Source organism: Dromiciops gliroides, chromosome 3 (assembly GCF_019393635.1).
Source record: "Dromiciops gliroides isolate mDroGli1 chromosome 3, mDroGli1.pri, whole genome shotgun sequence".
Lineage (NCBI taxonomy): Eukaryota > Metazoa > Chordata > Mammalia > Microbiotheria > Microbiotheriidae > Dromiciops > Dromiciops gliroides.
In genome coordinates, this window is record NC_057863.1 from 280,563,739 (window position 1) to 280,586,144 (window position 22,406).

Sequence of the window (22,406 nt, forward strand, 5' to 3'; positions counted from 1 at the left end):
GATATTTGATGAATTGTGGGAGGTCATGCCCCAGGCAGGGTGTGCTAGTTATATATTTAAGAACCTAGCTCTCGAAAAAGCAAGACATACTTTCAAATTTAATTTTCATCATTCACATTTACTCCATCACTTTCTTAAGTCTAGACAGTCAATAAAGCAACAAATCAAGTCATGATTTGTAGTTTTTGCCAATTTCAGAAGTGTAAATGCTCACACTGAAAATTTAACAATTGGCTCCCTGGACAGCTGGTTCAAGCTGGCTCCAGCACACCCCTGACCCCAAGCTTATGGGAAGGATGTTTTTAGCAACTGTTCTTACTAGAACATCTTAGTAAATGCCTTGGCCAAGATCTAATTGTATCTGCCAGTATGATTGTTAAAAGAAGGACATGGGTGAGCCATCAGTCTACTTAAGTCTTTCCAGGTTTTTCTGAAATCTGCTGTTCATTATTTCTTTCTCTTTCTTTTCTTTTCTTTTTTATTCCCTGTGGGGCAATGAGGGTTAAGTGACTTGCCCAGGGTCACACAGTTAGTAAGAGTCAAGTGTCTGAGGCCAGATTTGAATTCAGGTCCTCCTGAGTCCAGGGCCAGTGCTTTATCCACTCTTCCACCTAGCTGCCACCATCATTTCTTATAGCACAATATTTCACAGTATTTCATTACATTCATATACCACAACTTGTTCAGCTATTCCCCAATTGATGTGCATCCCCTTGATTTCCAATTCTTTGACACCAACAAGAGAGCTGCTATAAATATTTTTGAACATGAGGATCCTTTTCCCTTTTTTGTGATCTCTTTGGGGAAGCCAGTATTTAGTATAGTAGTGGCATAGCACAGTAATCACACAGTGGGTGTTTAATAAATGTTTATTGACTGATTGAATCCTTTCTTGATCTCCCCAACTTCGAGAGCTCTTCTTTCTCAAACTACCTTGTATACACACACACACACACACACACACACACACATTGGGTTTTATTAACTATATATTTATATCTACACATACATACATACATATACACACATAACAAGAGCTTCATGGGAGTTGGAATTCTTTGTACTTGTATTACTAGTACAACACCTGGCAAATAGTGTTTGATTGGTGTTTGATTGATTGATGTCTCTATCTTTTTACAACCCTTGTGATATTGATTATATCTGTGTTTTTTACATCTTAAATAATTTAATGGACCTGAGGTGATACCTTACGGTTGTTTTAATTCACATTTCTCTTATTCATATATTAGAGCATTTTAAAAACATGGTCATTTCTTCTTTTGAAACTGTTCATGTGCCTTGACCACCTATCTGTTGTGAAATGACTTTTACTCTTCAAGTTACTCCTACCTTAGAGTCTCAATATGGAGTAAAATCATTTAAAATCATGGGAGAAATACCTCTCTTCTGAAAGAAATTACTTAGAGCCTGAGTTCCTCTTCCCTCCCCCCCACTCTGTTTAAATGCAATCATTTCCAAATTGCTGTCAGACACAGCAAATGTTAATGGGGGTGAGGGAGGGGAGCCCTTAAGCAGGAAATTTTCAACTTGGGTCCCTTCACACAGTTAGTACCATCTACTAAACACCCACTTCAGTCAAAGTCTGTAAAGGTACTGGGGGCAGGCAGAAAGAAAAAGGAAGAGAGGTGATCCAAGAAAATCAAAATGCATAGTCTTTGACTTCTGGGATAGCAAAACAGGACTAATATATATGTATGTGTGTGCATGTGTGTATACACATGTCACATATATGATATATAACACATGTATAATGTATATATACACACATACACATATATATACACACATATACTATATATATATATATATATATATATATATATATATATATATATATATATATATATATATATATATATATATATATCCATGAGGTTTTTCTTGGCAAAGATATTAGAGTGGTTTGCTATTTCCTTCTCCATTAGATTAAGGCAAACAGAAGTTAAATGACTTATCTAATGTCACACAGCTAGTAAGTGTTTGAGGCTAGATATGAACTCAGATCTTTCTGCTTCCAGGCCCAGTGCTCTATCCACTGAGTAAACTAGCTACTTCTCCATGTTGCTTAGAGACCTTTAACCAAAGACCTAGGTTATGCTGACCAGAAACCCAGTCAGATCTGGATTGATGGAAGGAGTCTTCTCACAATTATATATCTCAAGCAACCCACATGTCTTATCTGAAAACTAGCCCACTCTGTACTGATCAATTAGTTACTGTTTCTTTGAATGGGGCACCTCTTTTTCTGATTTCAGGGAATTGCACCTGTTTTCCCTTCTCTCTCTCTCTCTCTCTCTCTCTCTCTCTCTCTCTCTCTCTCTCTCTCCTCTCTCTCTCTCTCTCTCTCTCTCTCCCCCCCTAGCTTGGAAAGTCCCTAATCTTTCCATCAATTAAAAATCTGGTTACCTACCCCTATATCTTGGTTTCTATCCTGTTAATTGTTTTCTCATCATGCATAAACATCTGTCTCCCCCCATATTTGGGGTCCACTGCCAAAGCTGAGGAAGCCTGGTCCTGATTTGTTGTGCAATTGACATACATTGCTTAATAAATTGCTATGTTCAGAAGCTCAAACTTTCGTTTCCTCAGTTATTTCAGATTCCACCCATCACAATAAGAAAAATAGATAAGTGAAGGAAGAGGAAAGATATCCAATGCTGTATTTGTAGAGGTCACTAGTTCTTTTGATCTTCTAAACATTCCTTTCTAAGTCTCATCAGCTTTCAGAATGATAATTTGCCTTATGAATGAGCAAAGAAAATAATCAAGTCATAACACCAACCCTGAGCCTCAGCTGTTGATGCTCTATAGATTCTAAGTAGAATTCTTTGCAGCTGGTGACTTCTGCTTTTTCTCACCCTTTCTGAGCATGTTCATGCTTCTCTCCTGGTTTAATGTTTGATAGCCTGCTCCATTTTATATCTTGCATAAAAAGAAGGGTTTCAACCATTCTTATACTATAGCTTTCTTTCATTAAATACCTTCATCATAGCTGCATGTGTTTGTGGGGGGGGGGGCGGGTTATGGAGGAGGAGATGGGAAAAAAGTTGTGCATTCACTACTAATATGCCCTTCAGCAGCAGTGAAGTGTCTACACAATACAAAGAAAAGGAAGGGGAATTACTAAAGTCATTTATAGAATCGAATTGCATTGGTTCCTAAAAAGGACCTACCAGACTAGATGGTAGTTAGTGTATGAGGATTGCAAGCTTCAAACTGGGAATGCTCCCAGAATTAAAGGACAGGGTCACAAAATGCCATCATCAGAAACAAAAGCTAATGAGAATCAGCATAAAATGGATTAGATTAGCCATCTGCAGCAGGGACCTAGTGGAAGAGATAGTTGGTGAACTAATGGCCCTGGGATGCTTCTCAGAGCTTATCAAAGGACTAGGAGATCTCTCAAAATCTTATCAATAAAACTTGGAGACTTGATGCCAGATGATCAAATGAATTGAAGCATATCTAAGGTAATACCGTAAAACAATAACAAAAATATGGGAAGTTGTTGTTTTGTATAAAGTCTTAAAAAATAATGAGTCAAAGAGTTAAAAAAAATAATCACTGTCTCCAGCATTGTCCCAAGGGAAAGGGTGCCCTGATTTTAATGACTTCTACAGGTTATCTAGACAGGAATATCCCTGGAGTAGAGCAGGGCAATTCATCTCACTACATGGTTTGATGGGAATATCCCTGAAGAATATCCACCTCCCTTTGTTCTAATTCTGGGCTAACCAAGCAACTTTCTGATCTGTACTTTCCTATTCTGAATATACTTACCCAACAGGAGGAATGTCCTCAGTAAATGACTGCTACCAGTTATCCCGCCTGACATGTGTTTCTGGTGCAAGAATCAGTCTCCTGGGAGTCTGTTTAACATGAATCAATTTCCCAGAGCCTAATCACCCTTGTACAAACTGATGAAATTGGGATTTTTGAATCTGTAAAAGCTGAAGTCTAGAGCCTTTGGTGACCCCAACCACCCTGTGAGGCTCAACCTGAAACAGGTGACTTGTCTCTCTCTTAGCTCCAGCATATATTGATATGCTTATTTTTAGTGTTGGTCTGTGGGCTAAATTCACTGGGCTTTGGGGTTGAGGGGTTATAGGAATACATATTCCTTCCTTTGCTTTGAAATATAAACTCCTACCCGCAAATGAAATCTCTCTTTTTTATTTCCTCCACAGCATCTTGAACAGATAATCAGAGCGTGCCGACATTCAGCAGTAATCAATTAGTACCTACTTTAGATTAAATTGAGAATATGTAAATTGGACTCTCATCAAGGCTGCACACAGCCAATGATTCAGACTCACGCACCCTAACCACACGCTACAAACATACTAAATGACAGGGACACAAAAGGTGACAAAATTCTTATCCCCAAGTCTAAAAATTGATATTGGTACAGCTGTTTTCTTTTCTCACAGATGTAGCTATACACCATATAGACCTGTGCAGCATCCAATTCAAGTCAACATTTATTATACACCTACTATGTGCAAGGCACTGTATTAGATTATGGGGTTCCAAAAATGAAAAAAAACCCACAGTTCCTTGCCCTCAGGGAGCTCACATTCTATATATGACATATGGTTTAATGACAGAATGTTCTAGTAACAAAGCTCAAACTAGGGTGGAGTGATTTGGGCTTTGCCTCAGTGCGTGAGAATTTATAAGGACCCTGACTACATTTGTACTTCTTCAGAAGGCAGAAACTACTGAGTTTAGCACCTAGTTAGTAAGAATAATTAGTTTAAAATGTGAAGCTACCAGATGGTCTAATTCTTCCCGTGGCAACAACACCCTATGTAAGCTCCCTCCCCTGGTGAAGGTCTCATCAGAAATGACTTCTTGCTTCTGGTATCCTGGAGTCTCTTTAATTTCCATCCTCTGATTTCTACTCCTTTTTTGACCTCATGTTCCAAGGACCATAATCTCCCTTGCTTCTACTACAATTATTATTAAAAATTGATAGGTGAGTCACTTTCATTCTTTAAGTACCAGAAGAGTTGCTGATCTATATCAATGGAAGAAATTTCAACATGAGGAGAGCAGTTTCTACATCAGAATTTTCCCCATGCAGATACAATCACAGCTTCAGATAAACAGTAAAATAAAATAAAATAAGTAGCCAGTGAGGAAGAGTCTTTAGCAAAGGAGTGACAGGTTCAGATATGAATGAATGAGTGAATAAATGAGAGGTTATCAAGCACTTATCAGGCAGGTGACAAGCACTATATTAAGCACTGATAATGAAAAAGTGAGATGGCCACACTTAAGTTTACATTTTAAAAGAGACTACAGATTTTATGTATATGTGTATATGTATATATATGCATGCATGTGTGTATGTATATGTATGTGTGTATATATATGTATGTATGTGTATGTGTATGTATATAGGGAAGTGGTGTCAAAGGAAATGTGTGTTGGTCAAGGAGATCACTGGGCTATTGTATTGAGTGGAGCCATAGGGGAATTGACTGACATGTTGTTTCAAGAAGCAATGGTAATACTGATTTGATTGTGATTTCCAGAGCCAGAGATGGAAGGGAAGTGGATGGTACATGAAATGGCAAGGAAGATATGAAGAAAATGACTGTAGGGAAGGGTCATGCCTGGGGGTGGCTGGATAGAGTAGGACATGTGAGTTTACTCTCATGCATTGACCAATTAGGAGGGTTTAGGCCCCAGGACAGGAATTGAGGTCAAGTCAACAAGCATTTATATACCCCTACAATGTTCCAGGTGCTGTGCTAAGACCTAGAGATACAAAGAAAGGCAAAAACTAGTCCCTGTTCTCAAGGAACTCTGTCTAAGGAGAGAAACAGCATGCAAATTATGTAGATATTTTTAGGGTAAATTGGAGATAATCTCAGAGGGAAGGCACTTAAGGAGGAATGGGAAAGGTTTCTTTCAAAAGACTTCTTCTGAGACTTGAAAGGAAGCCAGAGAAACCAGGAGGCAGAGATGAGGAGGAAGAGAGAGAATCAGGAATAGAGGACAGCCAATGAAAATGTCAGGAGATGGTGTCATGTGTGAGGAACTGCAAGAAGGCGAGCGTCAATGGCTCCCAGAGCATGTGATAGGAAGGAAGGTTTAAGAGGACTGTAAAGTTAGGTAGGGGGTCAGGTTATAAAGGCCTTTTAATGTCAAACAAAACATTTTACATGGTCCTCATGGCCATAGAGAGCCAGCAGAGTTGATTGAATGATGTGTGTGTTTCTGTGCATGAGAGAGAGAGAGAAAGAGAGACAGAGACAGAGACAGAGACAGAGACAGAGACAGAGACAGAGACATAGACATAGACAGAGACAGAGACAGAGTCAGTCAGTCATCCTGGGCTTTAGAATGATCACTTTGACAGCTGAGTGGAGAATGGATTGGAGTAGGGCTTGGGGCAGGCAGACTAACCAATAGGCTACTGCAATAATCCAATTATAAGGTGATGAGATGCTGGACTGAGGTGGTGGTTGTGTTAGAAGAGAGAAAAGTGTGTATCTGAAAGATGTTAGAAAGGTAGAAGAAACGGGATTTGGCAACTGATTAGAAAGTTGATTGGCAAAACTGAGTGGATTAAGTTCCACATATTCTCTGGATATCTGGTGGTCCAGAACAAATAGTATCAGACTCACGTAGAAAATCACATGCATAGGCAACTAAGTGTCAGAGTGGATAGAATGCCTGGCCTGGAGTCAGGAAGGCTCATCTTCCTGAGTTCAAATCTGGCCTCAGACCCCTACTAGCTGTGTGACCATGAGCTAGTCACTTCACACTACTTGCCTCAGTTTCTTCATCTGTAAAAGGAGCTGGAGAAGGAAATGGCCAACCACTTTGGTATCTCTGCCAAGAAAATCCCAAATGGGTTCACAAAGATTGACAAAACTAAAAAAATGACCAAACATAAAACATATACACACATACATAAACATATGACTATGAATGGGATGTTTATAGAAGCTCTCTTTGTGGTGGCAAAGAATTGGAAATTGCAGGGATGCCCACCAATTTGGGAATGGATGAACAAGTTGTGGTGTAACAAGTTGTGGTGAACAAGTTGTGATGGAATACTATTGTGCTATAAGAAACAGTGAGCTCAATGATCTAAGAAGAGCATAGAAAGACTTGCAATAAATGACAAAGAACAAAGTGAGAAGAATCAAGAGAACACTGTATACAGTAACAGCAACATTGTTTTAAGAATGACTTTGAGCAACTAAGTAATTTTGGCTATTATAAATAAACAAATTAAAAATGAAGGACATATGAAGATAGACACTATCTGCATCTAGAGAAAGAATTGATAAATAAAAGTATGTATAGAATAATCTTACATATCTATATCTATATGTATGCATGTATGTGTATATATATGTGTGTGTATGTGTATATATACATATATACATACATATATATATACACACATACATACACACATACATACATACACACCTATTTGTGTCTAACAGTAACCATCTCTAGGGCAGGAGTGGGAGGGAAGAAGAAAAAAAAGGAAAAAAAACTTACAATATAACTTTGCTGTAGATTAAGAGGGAACAGCAAGTTGTACCTGGTAGAATTGCAGTTTCATGTGCAATCATCTTTCTTTCCTTCTTTTTTTTGCGGGGCAGTGGGAGTTAAGTGACTTGCCCAGGGTCACACAGCTAGTATGTATCAAGTGTCTGAGGCCAAATTTGAACGCAGGTACTCCTGAATGAATCCAGGGCCGGTGCTTTATCCATTGTGCCACCTAGCTGCCCCCCCCCCAATCATCTTTCTTAATTTACTGTATTATGGAAATGTTTGTTTCATTCTGTGAATTGAAAATAAAATAAAAATTTTATTATACTTATTATACTTATCTGTGCACATATTGTCTCTCCCAATAGAATGTCAGATCTTTGATGGCAGAAACTAGCCCCTTTTTGTCGGTATCCTCAGTGCCTAGCTAGTATCTGCTACATTGTAGGCACTTCCTAAGTGCTTATTGATAGATAAGATTTAATGATTAGTGAATTCACCTTCCTAGTCCTGCTTGAGATACTTTATAGCCTCTCACATCATCAAAGATATCCCTCAATGCAAAACATAGTTTAATCCCTCCCTTCTAGTGCTTAATCCTATGGTCCCATGATCCTCTGATCTATGATCCTTAGTTATCAAAAGTAGTAGAATTCACCTAGAAATAACCTATCACTTCTAACATAAAGGCTTGAAACTCAAGTATTGCTTTTCTATGAGGTTGATGTTTTTGCATTTGAAAGACAAAGGGAGAGGGTGAGGAGTAAACAAAACCAGTTGCTAAATATGTCTTGGCTGTATGTTAATATGTGAAGTAAAGGGAATCAGAGATGACACTTCTGGTTTCAGGGGGGTAGCTCTAAGAGTAGATCTCATTTGATTCAAGAAACAAACATGTAAATGTATTGTCCCCTGTCAGAGGAAAGGATCAAATAAAACCTGAACATACAAGGCTAAGAATAGAGATCTTTACTATAAAACCACAGGTTGGAAGGGACCATACAAGCCAACTTGTAGCAGAACAAGAGATCCCTGTAAAACATTCCAGACAAGTCCACGATGATCCCATCCACTCTTTTTTCTTTTCTTTTCTTTTCTTTTTTAACTTGTCCAGGTTCACACAGACAATAAATGTGAAGTGTCTGAGGCCAGATTTGAACTCAGGTCCTCCTGAATCCAGGGCCAGTGCTTACCACCTAGCTGCCCCCTCCCCCATTAACTCTTTACTCAGACTCCCAAAGTCACTTTTACAGAGTTTTACTTGTTAGGAAGTTTTTCTTCATATCCACCTTAAATCTGTCTCTGGAACTTGCACCTGTGGCTCCTAGCTCTGACCTAGAGGGCCAAACAGTACAATTTTAAGCTTCTTGCACATGTTCTTGTTGAGTCATTTTTCAGTTATGAAAAATGGGCTCTTCATTAGCCCCTTAGGAGTTTTCATGGCAAAGATACTGGAGTGGTTTGCCATTTCCTTCTCCAACTCATTTTACAGATGAAGAAACTGAGGCAAAGTTAAGAGACTTGCCCAGGGTCACACAGCTAGTAAGTGTCCAAAGCCAGATTTGAACTCAGGAAGATGATCCTGATTCCAGGTCCAGTGCTCTAGCTACTGCACCACCTAGCTACCCTTAAAATTAGGGTTAGGGTAAGTTTATTTCACATACAAGTTATATGCATTTGAAGATAGAATGGAAAATGTTTTTTGTAAGAATGAGTTCTCAGTAAGAGTCTGGATTACTAGACTGAATAAGAAGATAAACTGGGAGAGTCAGATTCAGAGCCAAAGTTCATTTAGACCAGCCCCGTCTCTTTTTACAGGTGAGGTCACACAAATAGTAAGTAGCAGAAGCAAAAAATGAAAGTGGATCTTCCACCTCCAAATCCAATAGGCTTGATGAGATGGAGCATGACAAGATGGAGATAGCCTTGGATATCTACCACAAACTCAAAGTTGGGCATCACTCAGATAAATCAAATACTCTACTGAAAGATGTCAGCCTTGCAACCATGCCTTTTAAATTTCTATAATCACTCACCAAAGTCAGCTGGGGCAAAGTATGATAGAATAGAACCTAAGCTGTTGCAAAGCATTTGGTGAAGTGCCATCTAGTAACAAGGAAGAGAATGGACATGTGCTGATTGCTCACGTATATTATTATCCCCTGGGCTTTCCTACACTGTGGTTAATTTTCAAGACATGATGCCACTAAATATTAGCATGTCCTGCTATGTTAATGGTAAATGGCAAGAGTTTCTCATAATTTAGATATTTTTATGGTTGTTCTGTGGAAGCTAATTTTGTCTAACAAAACCCCATTAAGTTTCAGCTTGGTCCTTTTCGTTTCTCCAAATCCCAGAACTGGGACTTATATGCTAATTGTAGCCAGTCTATGCTAATTAGGTTTAATTTCTATTCCTTAAAGAGGCAGGAGTTGCCTCCCACAGACCAAATCCTTACTCTCCGGGTCCCCTGCGTCTGCTTTTCAAGCTGCCAAATGTAAGATTTAAAGTCCCACCTGAGGTGGGGTTCATGTGTTCTGCCCTCCCTCGCCCCCTGCCCTCAGTTTTGTTAAGAGAAGAAATGGCTTCTCTCCACGAGATTTCAAATGTGGTATTTCTAATTGAAAAGCAAATCAAAACGTGATTGGATTCCCTAACCACACATAAATCAAAACAAAACTCTCGCCCAAACCTGCCTCCTCCAGTGATTATGTACAATGTAGACCATCCACACTGCAGGTTTCAAGGCTGAGCAGATCGCTCTAGACCTTGGCAATGTTGTTTAAAGGGGGAACTGCTGCAGCAACCACATATCTTGAGTCCTCATTAATCTTGAATCACCTAGGCAACCTCATTGTGAGTTCCTTAATAATAATTTTTAAAACCCCGAAATACTCCTATGTATATACGGTTCCAAAGTGTTTTGTCCACATTGTCTCAACTGAGACTCATAATAAGATTTTAAGATAGGTAGCTAGGAGAAGAAATGACTTAGATAAGAACAGGTATTATCATGTCCATTTTATAGATAAGAAAACTGAGCCTTAGATAGAATGACAGTTAATATGGGGTAAACCTAGTTTTTTTTTCTTCTGACTCCAATTCCCAGAATACTTACTCCTGTATAGAGCAGATTTTAGTCCCAATGCCCATCAAAGTGCCCTGAACTCAAGGAATGTCTCCTGGTGCAACTCAATGTCTTGGAAAGAGCACTGGTTCTGAAGTGAAAAAACCCGAATTCAAATCCTAACATATATGTGTGTGTGTGTGTGTGTGTGTGTGTGTGTGTGTGTGTACTACTATCTGTAAAATGGATCTAGCTCCGAACTGTTAATATTTCATAGTTTCTGTTTAGTCATCTACTGTTGTTCAGTCATGTCTAACCCGTTGTGACTGACACCCATGGACCATATCATGCTGGGCCCTTCTGTCCTCCACTATCTGTCCAAGTTCATGTTCATTGTTTCCATGACACTATCTATTCATTTTATCCTTTGCCATCCCCTTTTCCTTTTCCAGCATCAGGATCTTTTCCAATGAGTCCTGTCTTCTCACTATGTGGCCAAAGTATTTAAGCTTTAGCCTCAGTACTTGTCCTTCCAGTGAAGAGTCTGAATTAATTTCTTTAAGCATTGACTGAGTTGATCTTCTTGCTGTTCAAGGGACTCTCAAAAGTCTTCTCCAGCTTCACAATTTCAAAGTGTCAAGGGTCAATTCTGCAGCAGTTATCTGAGTTATCTGAGGCAGGATTTGAACTCACCTAGATGAGTCTTCTTGATTGCCAGCCCAATGCTCTACCTACCAAACCACCTAGCTGCCCTTTACTCATTTATAAAACAAGCATAATAACAATAGCTAGCATTTACACAGCACCTACCATGTACCAGATGCTCTACAAATATTTCATTTGATCATTTGATGAGTTAGGGGTGATAATTATTCCCATTTTACAGATGAGGAAACTGAGACTTGTTGTTTGTCTTTCATTTTCCAAGAGGACCATGACATCGTGGTGATGTTATGACTTGCACTGAATTGGCAAGATAGATAGATAGATAGATAGATAGATAGATAGATAGATAGATAGATAGATAGATAGATAGATAGATAGATAGATATAGATATATATCAGGATGGCTGGAGATGGCCCCAGATGTTTAAGGCTTAGGTCACACAGTAAGTGTCTAAATCTGAATTTGAACTCAGGTCTTCTGATCTGATTCCAAGTCCAGTGCTCTATCCTACTACCTAACTCTCAGGGTTATTATGTAGAAAGTGCTTTTCCTTCTTCTTCTTTTTCTTTTGTGGTTGTTTTTCGGTGATAGCACATTCTGCTTCCATATAGTTTACAAGTTTACAACCTTTTCACCTACTTTGTTTCTTACTTCTTCTTTTTCTTTTTCTTCTTCTTTTTTTTGTATTGGTGAAGCAGTTGGGGTTAAGTGACTTGCCCAGGGTCACACAGCTAGTAAGTGTCAAGTGTCTGAGGCCGAATTTGAACTCAGATCCTCCTGACTCCAGGGCTGGTGCTTTATCCACTCTACCACCTAGCTGCACCCATTCTTAAGATGAGATATAAACCTGAGCTAATATGAATGAATGGTGATGGACAACATCCCCTCACCTAGATCCTTGTTTATAGTTGTCTTTCTGAGCCAACCCTTCCCCCTCCTCTCCCTCTCATTCTTTAGCCAGGGGACCGAGCTGTAGCATTTGCTGTATCTGATTAAGAATCCTGCTGTGTTGTCTGGATTGCCCACCTAACATCGGTGCTAATGGCAAGCTACGTTTGTACCTCTTACATTCAAGACTTCTTTTATTTCCTTTTTTTATTTTTAAGAAAAAAAATGCAGAGGGGAGGGGGGGAAAACCCCACACGATCCTTTATTACTCCAAGTCTACTCAGATTCATTAGAGCTTTGGGGAAGCAATCAAAAGTTTATCATGCTTGAAGGGGTTCCCAGTCTCCTTACACCACCTAATTTGATTTCACAGAACAGCTATGCAGTCAGAATTAGATCCGCATTAAAGACAGAAAAGCGGGGGGGGGGGGGGGGGGGGAGGGGGGGGAGAGAGACACAAAAAAACCAACCACCACCACCAATCGGATTCTGAAAAGTGCCTTTTCGTGTCCTCCCTCATGGAAACACATATTTCACCAGAGCGAAGGTGACTTGTCAGGGTTACTGTGCTCTGAGAAATCGGGGGTTTTAGAGGCTGCATCAGAATGTGAGGGAAACTGGGTCCAACAACTGCGGTTCACTGGCCAGAAAAGAGACTAGACCCACAGAATGTCGTCGCTTTACAGGGAGTGGTTGTAGGAAATGAGGTGGGATCAATAAACAAATGATAGGAAGTCCTATTCATTGGCAGGGCTGGCCTAGAATTTTAGATCTGAAACGTCCTTGGATCTACTTGGGTCATCTACTCTGACTAGATGGTCTTACAAAAGAGAAAAGGAAGGTTCAGAGATATGAAATGTTCGAGATCACACAGGTAAATAGTTAAAAAGCCAGGAATTTTGAGTTCTCGTTCATGGCTCTCTCTCTCTCTCTCTCTCTCTCTCTCTCTCTCTCTCTCTCTCTCTCTCTCTCTCTCTCTCTCTCTGCTGGGCAATGAGGGTTAAGTCACTTGCCCAGAGTCACACAGCTAGTAAGTGTCAAGTGTCTGAGACCAAATTTGAACTCAGGTCCTCCTGAATCCAAGGCGGGTGCTTTATCCACTGCGCCATCTAGCTGCCCCATCAGTCTTTCTCTATGTATTAAACACCTCTGGGGTGGTGATTTGGGCTGTAGTAGAAGGAACCCCTCTGATCTAATATATCTCTCCTCTCTCTCTCTCTCTCTCTCTCTCTCTCTCTCTCTCCTCTCTCCTCTCTCTTCCTTCTCCCCTCCTCACGCCCCAGTCTAGTAGTTTTGAAATCACATCTTTAAGGATCCACTCCTCTGGGACCAGAAGGCTTTTAGGACATCAGTAGAACCTCGTCTAAAAGCAAAAATGCCTGGGAAGAGCTGTTGGCTCCTCTACTGACTCTTGAGGGGAAATTGAGAATTCAGAGAAGGAAACAAAGAATCCGGGGCGGCAGAAGATGGAGAAACGGAGCCCCAAGCAGTTGAAGAGGGATGGATGGCTGAAGGAATACTGGAAGGGTCCAAGGGTTAGTTTTGCCTAGTTAACAGCTTTGCCTGTCACCAATCAGTCCAATCCTTGGATTTTTTTAATTGTAGAAAGAAAAATGTCTCTTTGAGGGGTGCCTGAGGCTCAGAAGGGTTAAGTGATTTTCTCCGGTCCGACAACCAGTAAGTGTCAGAAGCAAGCTTTGAACCCAGGTTTTCTTAACCAAGTCTAGTCCGTCATCCATTGCGCCATTGTTCTGGCTGAGATTATGTTTGCTACCCTCAAAAAAGCTCAGGGCCATCAAGTTAAAAAAAAAAAAGCAAAAAACCCAACGGCAGGTCGAGAGTCTGCTTCTATTCCCCAACACTTTAAATGTTGCTGCAAGGTTTGTTTAAAATGTCTTTAAAATGACTTTATACCAAAAAAAAATCCAATAAACAGCAAAATATGATTCTAACTTTCTACTTGATTTGACTCTGAAGTCAAAAAGGCCTGGGAAAACTAACTGGATCTTTTTTTTTTTTAAAGCCATTTCAAATGCATCCATTATTACAAAACGCCAAGTGATGTGAGCGAGAACAGACAGCATCTGTATGCTAACTAATTCTCTTATTATTATTACCCACTGAAAGGGCAGGCAGGATAAAATTTCAGGCAATCTCTCCATAGCAGAGATTTTCAGGTTTCGCAGAGCACTCAGAATTTGCCCCGAAATGTGCTCCTCGAGCATTTGGCTTTGTAATATTGTAGATGAGACAAGGGGAGGGGGAGGAAGGAGGGGAAATCGCTAATGGCCTTAATTTTCTTGTACCTGAAGGTAGACCAATTTATTCCACCAAAACCAGTTACCCATCTGATCCCCGCCCCCCCCCCTTCCTTCTATTCTCTCTTGCTGGATGGAGCTCATTCTCTCTTACACACATACATACACACACACACACACACACACACACACACACACACACACATCTCTTTCGAAGACATGTCAATCATGGCTGTGTGTGCTGCAAGAATGAATTCCATCTCCCAGGCTCTCTGGAAGGTCACAAATTGCCGATGCAAATAGAGCCAAGTGACGAGAACTCCAGGTGCCAAGGAAAGGGAGGAAAGGGGAGAGTCTTGTCACGGTATCAGGGCAGTGATGCACAGCTAAGTCAGTGGGCAGAGTAGCCAGGGAGTATGGGAGGTTGAAGGAGGGCAAATGAGGGGGAGAAGCAATGAAAGACGGGGATCGGGATCGGGAGAGAGTCCCGTTGGTAAGGAGGTTTCGGGAGTACGGAGATGATAGCAGCAGGAGGAGAACAGGAGTGCTGACTAGGGGGAGGGGGTGCAGGGGAAGAGGAAGCTTGATTGGCAGCCGTCCAACATAAGGAAGCCTGTAGCGGTGTCAGGCACACGCTGCTGTCACAAGGGACCTTCTCTGGGAGCAGAAGGAGAAAGAGGCTTGAGGAAGACAGGAGGTGCAAGCAAGGGCAGAGCACACTGATATTTGAGAATCCCGGAGCATGCGAGGGTCCCTGCGCATTGCTTTCTGGCAGGAGATTAGGTAAAATGGCAATCTTAATTGGTTGCTCTTCTCTCTCTCCCTCACTCCTGTCCTCCTTTCTCTCCTGGTCCCTCCCTCAGCCTCTGCAATTATTTCTTCTTTAACCCTTGAGAGGTACAACCTCTCTATGCAAAGCCCAGGTGGCTGTTGCTGCTCTTGGGGAAAACAAGGCAGGTTACTCTAGTTCATCTGGCTTTCTGCATGTTGGAGAGCTGCATGGATGGACGACTAATTTGCCGTTCACTGCTTTAAAAAGCCAGCCGCACGGTGGTTTGAATCACAAGATTCATCCTTTGGATTCGTTTGAAAAAGCAATCCTCTCCCCCCACTCCCAACCCCCAGATACCTATTCTTTATTAAAACAAACAAACAAAACACCTTTTTAATGGCCTGGGGAAGGAATACAGAGCATCTGACTTTATTTTGACCTATCAGATGCCTGGATCAGATGATTGAGAGCTGGAAGCATCTTAGAGATCACCAAATCCACCCTATCGTGTAAGGCAAGTGAATTAACTTAGCTAAGGTCCCACAGCTAATAAGTAACAGAGCCAGGATTTCCCACTCCCCTCCCCCTGAGGTTCTGTGACTTCCAAATCCTGTGGTCTTTACACTTAGAACTCATTCACCATAATTTTTCCAACGCTAGCACATACACTGTATTCCCTGAAAAAAAGAGCCTTTTCTCAGTCCTGTCGGCTTCTCTGGGTGACAGTCTCCTAGACTCCTATGGCCGTTATTGTCCAGTGTTCTCTAAATCATGGGCTTCCACATCTCATGCCGACCTTCTAAGTTGTCTTGGGCTGGAAAATTGTTTCTCCTCATTCTTTTGTGGGTTCTGTTGCTCATTCCACAATTTGTTTTGAGGCATTATTTAAAGTTGTTCAGAGGTGTTTGGGGAAGAGCTCTGGAAAATCCCTTCCTTTTCTCTGCCATCTTGACTCTGCCCCAATCCATGTAGCACAACTCCATGATAATGATAGTTAACATTTATGTAGCTATGTGCTAGGCACTATGTTGAATAGTTTACAATTATTATCTCATTTGATGCTCACAAAAACCCTGGGAAGGTAGGTGCAATTATCATCCTCATTTTATAGATGAAACTGAGGTAAACATGGGACTTGCCCAAGGTCAGACAGCTAGAAAGTGGTTGAACTCAGATCTTCCTGACTCTAGGCCCAGAGCTCTCTGCACTATGGTGCCACCTAGCTCTCATGCCCTGATGTGCCCCAGATGCCATTCTCTGCCTATACTCTCTAACTCCAACTCCAACCTTTTCAATCTTCACACAAACCCTTCTTCTCTCTGGCTTCCTTCCTTAGAAGTGCTGCCTAAGACTGATTCATCTCTAAAAAGCCTTCCTTGACTAACATCTTTTGGCCCATTTCTCTATATAAGGGCAATTATAACACCAGGGTTATGTTTCTATATGTTTCTTGTTCTACATGATCAGTCATCTTTTTGTATTGTTACCCATCCAGTCTCCACCTTTAGACAGGGACCTACCAGAGCAGAATAACCACCATCCCTCAGCAGTCTTAGATTCCATGTGCTGCACCCTGTGGGCACTCAGAAAATGTCAGCACTCTCTTGGCTGGCTGACAGCTGCAGCAGCTGGAGCAGAATGCCATCTATTCAAGCCAGAGGCCACAATAAATGAAAAAAAAAACATTATCCTAGGTCACTTGGGTGACTCTTAATCCTAGGCCTAGGATGGGCCCTGAGGATGCTTATGACACAAACTCACAGAGGGTACACTCGAACATCATCATTTCCGATATGACAGAAGCTTAAACCAACCAGGACTTCATGGGGACTCGGTCCTTTGGTGCTAAACATGAAGGGTTCTTTCTCTTGCTTTCCTCCTAGACTACTCCCCTCAGCCCCTGTCCCAAGCATACACTTCTTTCATTTCCAGATTCCCCAGACAGGCTTCCTATGATTTTCCCATACTCAGCATTACATCAGGTCCTCCCAGACAGAGAGAGTCAAGGCGTCAAGGCACAGGGCTTTGTGAAAGAATAAGGGAACCCCAGCCTCTAGAATCCAGCATGAGTCACACACTTAATCCTTGCTAGCCTGGGGGAGCAAAGTTCGGGTTTCAGTCCAGATCCAGAGGCCAGATCCAGTTCACATATTGATGACTGCAAGCCAAAAGAATTCTCAACTGCAAAAACAGCTTTTTTAGTCAGAGGAGAAACCCTGCTGTGAGCTCTTCCAACACTGGGGGGGGGGGGGGAAGACAGCCATGTCTGTGGTTGATGAGAGGAGAAGAAATAATCTGTTCTCCTCCAGGTAAGTCCCATTTTAAGGAGCTCTCTATATTAAAATAAAAAACAAAACAAAGAATTTATAAAGTAGGGTAAATAAGGATCCTTAGTTTTACAAAAATCTTTAACAAAATTCTTTTATATCTTAAATCACTTTCCTCACTCCTACTCCCAAAATTTCAAAAATAAGTTTTGATTGATGAAAATTCCACCTAGACATAATTCTTCAAAGATGATAACAGCTTAAATATATATGTAGCCCTTTAACATTTATTATCCTTGTTTTATAGAGAAGCAATGAGAAGTAAAGGAAGAGCTGGATGCTGATGGGTAGGTAGGAGAGATGTAAATTGGGAATTGGTGTGGAGGGCCTGACCTGTGAAAGGGCAGCATGAGAATGACTCTGTGTGTGTGTGTGTGTGTGTGTGTGTGTGTGTGTGTGTGTGTGTGTTGAGGATGGAGGAAGGAAAGTGAAGTAGTGAGAAAGTAGTCACGAAACTTTTTATTGTTTAGTCGTTGTAGTCATGTTTGATTCTTTGTAACCTCATATGGTATGCTCTTGGCAAATATGTTTCTCCAGCTCATTTGATGATTTGATGAGAAAACTGAGGTCAACAGGGTTCAGTGACTTGCCCTTGATCACGCAGCTAGTGTCTGAGGCCAGATTTGAATTCATGAAGATTATTCCTCCTGATCCCAAGCCCAGTGCTCTATTCACTACCCCACCTAGCTGCCCCATAACAGAGCTTAAGGGAAAATATACTTTTGCTCCTTCATACTTTTATAGAGGTTTGGCCATGATTGCACATATTCAGCCAAAGCATCTTTTTTGTTTTGTTTTGTTTTGTTTTGGTTTTGGTTTTTACAGGGCAATGAGGGGTAAGTGACTTGCCTAGGGTCACACAGCTAGTGTCAAGTGTCTGAGGTTGGATTTGAACTCAGGTCCCCCTGAATCCAGGGCCAGTGCTTTATCCACTGCGCCCCCTAGCATCTTAATAATTTAAAAATTATGTTTTAACTGAGCAAACAAATGCACTAATTAATTTTACCCATGTCTTGATCCATCTTGGGTAGAAATTATTTCTGGCCCTACAGTCAAGATGAGGAACTTCTAGAATGAGAAAATGTGTGGCAGTTCTGTTGTAAAGATGCTCTAAATGAGTCTTTGGCCAAACCCTCTGAGTTTCTTTTGGAAGATGGCAGGAGGTTGAGAGTGACTTTACCAGGGTAGTGGTTCCAAACAGGTCATTCTTTCCTTCCTGAAAACAGCTACTGAGCATGAATGATATGCCAAGATGCTAGGCATTGCATGTGTGTCTGGGGTGGGGGGCGGGGAATGTCGAACAGAAGCATAATACTCAGTTCTCAAGAAATGGACCTAAGGTTGGGAATGGTGAAGGAGAGAGGAAAGGAGCAGCATCTGCAAATGTGACTGACTCAAGAATTACACTGTACCTGGCTGAATAACAGCATGATGCAGTGTATTGCTTAGTGTCTGAGTGAGTGGGTACAATACAAATTCAAAGAAGGGGGAAATCTGAGTCAGCTGGGGTTGTCAGAGAAGTGAGTGCAGAGGCTGCCCATAGGGCTCGTCTGTGCCAGGAACAACAGACAGCCAAGAAATAGAATCTGGACCAGCAAGGGTTTCACCAGCAGGGTTGTCTCACCCGAGAGGTAAAGACTCCCTGAATAAACAAACAGTACACACATTTATGTAGCTTTCAGGAATCAAGGAACAGGGTATGGGGGTTGGGGCAAAAGCTGATTTGTCAAGGTCCCTGTTGCCGGGACTGGCACCTTATCTGCTGTAGACCCTTTCATATTTGGTGTAGACCTTTTCACCCAGTGTGAAGGTTAGGGGTTTCTGCATAAAACCACATAGGATGGGGGAGGGAGGGAGGCTGTTTCTCAGAACAGGTTGCACTACAGGATAATATGGCATATCCTATTTTGGGTTACTTGCCTTTCAAGCACTAATGGTAGAGTACAGACATGAATGTGTGAACAAAATGGAGTGCTTCTCAAAATAGAGTAGGCCTGGATCCACACCTTAAAGCGCAGCGGTGGGTAGCAGAAGGGAGTAAGGGAGGCACCATTTTTTCTGCCTCATTTGAAATGTAGCTGACCAAGGCCCATCTTCTTTTTGAGTGGTCTTCTGGGGCACACAAGGGAGGCAGGGAAGAGGAGATGGGATGATTTCTCAAATCCCAGGCCCTTTTTATGGGACTGAAGAGTAGGAGAATTAAGGGAGTTATACTGGAAAACACTCTGGTCTCCCCTTTAAGCTCTAAGGACCCCCTCTACCATTTACTTTTTAAAAAGTTATTTTTATTGATGCCTTTTGTTTTCACATCACCATCATTCCTCTCCCCCTGCACCCCCAATTCTGCAAAGCAGCAAAGGAAAACTTATTCAAAATTATCTTATATAAAGACTTGGTTTGACAGTATATGCCACATTTTATGTCCAGAGTACTCTATTTCTCCTCTGAAAGAGGAAAGCATTTTCTTTTCTATTCTTTAATCCTTCTCTTTTGCATTCTGTAATTTTAAAAAGGACTTTTGCCTTCTGCCTCTCCACTCCCTTCCTTTCTTGTTGATTGATGAATCCTGTGAACCAGAGGTTCCCAAACTTTCTTGCTTCATGTGATATTTACTTTTCACAGAGCCCCTTGACCAAAAGAAATACTAAACAGTTCCATTTTTTTAAGTCAATAGGTCAAATTTTTCAAATATCCCATGGCACCCTTGTGAGTTATCTATGGGAAGGTGCTATGGGGTGCAGTGTGGGAACCTCACTCTCAACTGAAAATCATCAGATTTAGGAACCTACAGGTAGTAGAAAGGGAGGCAGCATGATCATGGAAGATCCAGCAGCAGGAATGATGGGTCTGAAGTTAGCTGACCTGGATTCAAATCCTGGCTCTGTCACTCCCTGTGTAAGCTTGGTCAAGTCATTTAATGTCTCTTAGCTTCACTTTTCTTATTTGAAAGATGACTTTAGGTCCCTTCCAGATCTGAAGCAATGATTCCATAGTTGGGTTTCTTAACCTTTATGTGTCCTGGACCCCTTTGCCTGTCTGCTAAAGCCTGTGCAACCTACCCTAGAATAATGTTTGTAAAGGCAAAAAAAAGTATGTAAAAGTACAAAGAAAAAAATGTATTGAAATAAAGATGTATTTTTTTCTCACTCAAGTTCATTGACCACCTGAAATCTTTCTACAGACCCCATGAGGTCATTCAACCTAAGGTTAAGAACCTCTATCCAATAGCATTTTTTCTTTTCTTTCCACAAAGAAAAAAAAAGGCTTATTCAAGGTATTCAGAGTGTCCATTTTGAGTAATCTCTTTACTTCTCTAGGAGCAATTTTCATCTTCTATAAAATTAGAAATTTAGATGTAGTGTGGTTCAGTGGAAAGATGTCAGAAGACCTGAGCTTAAATCTCAGCTCTACCTCTGTGACTTTGGGGAAATCTCTTAACATCTCTGGGCCTTAGTTAATTCTTCAATAAGGAGGTTAGACTAGAAGATGACCTCTAAGGTCCCTTCCTTGTTTCATCAAAAGCCTAAAGATTCCAAGGCATGGAGGAAGAAGAAGAAGAGGTATTTTACGAAGTACTTATAACTAATGAAATCCTAACTCAAGTAGAGATAGCAATTTGGAAATTCCACCCTCAGATCAAGACATACAGATAATCCGTGATCCCATGATCCCATAACTAAAGTAATATGTGGCAATTCTGGGAATGGAGCCTGAAAAGCAGGTTGACTTTATTTCCATGACTCTAAGGAACTAATCAGTATTTTAGAGAAAGGTTCCCTATTTCATCTCCCTCAGTCCACCTTGAAAAAGGTTTTTGGTTGTTTGTTTTTAAGTATGACTAAGTGGTACAGTGGGTAGATCATTGGATTTTTCTCTTCTATCTTTTTCCCCAATTCTCTCCTTTGCCTCTTTTCATATGTTGACAAATCCACCCTAAAATGGCCAGTTCTGTCCTGACCGGATGCAGAATAATTGTATAGTTTTTAGCCTGTTTCATCAAAAATCTAAAAATTCCAAAGGCATGGAAGAGGAAGAAGAGGAATTCTACCAAATACTTACAGCTAATGAAGTCATAACTCAAGAAGAGATAACGATTTGGTAATTCTACCCCCAGATCAAGACATTCAGATAAGCAGAACATGATAAGCAGAACTTTATTTAGGCCAATGCACAGTGATACCAACTGACATTGGAAAGACTTGTAATACTTTACAAGGTGTTTTTTTTTTTGACCCCACTGAAAAACAGATCTGTGACATGAGCAGCTCCCTATGGGGCAAAGGGGTTGGTTCTGAACTGTGCCCAGAGACATCCCTTTTGCCTGGGTTGCCACACCTTATTCTTAACCACTCTGCAAGGCTCTGCAAGGCGGTGAGTGTTCCCACCCCTCCCTGTAAACTGTCTCCACTACAGACGTTCTGGCACATGTTGCCAAGGGGAAGAGGAGAACTTTTTACACAGATTTCATATATTATTCATGGAACCATTAATGCAGATGGCACATGGCTTTTCTGTTTGGTAACCCAGTGAGTCCCTCGATTATCTAATGACATTGAGAAAGAAAATTAAGGCCTCTCTCAGGCTGGGCTGCCACCTGGACATTTTCTTGGACCAACACACTTCATTCTTCCATATGTCTCAGGAGCCGGGGTGGGGGAGGATTGTCAAGGAGAGACTCATTTTTAAAATGTCTTTGGGATTGGAGAGTAGCTTTCTGAGTGAATAGGGCTTATATCCCTCCTGGGGCTTTTATCTCAGTTTCTCTCTCTGTTTGTTAAAGAGTGTATAGTGTATACATTAGAGGTGGGTGGTGAGATGTGGATTCTGACTTCCTTAGGCTAGAGTAAGCAATGAGGTAGACACTGAACACTTCCCTTCACTT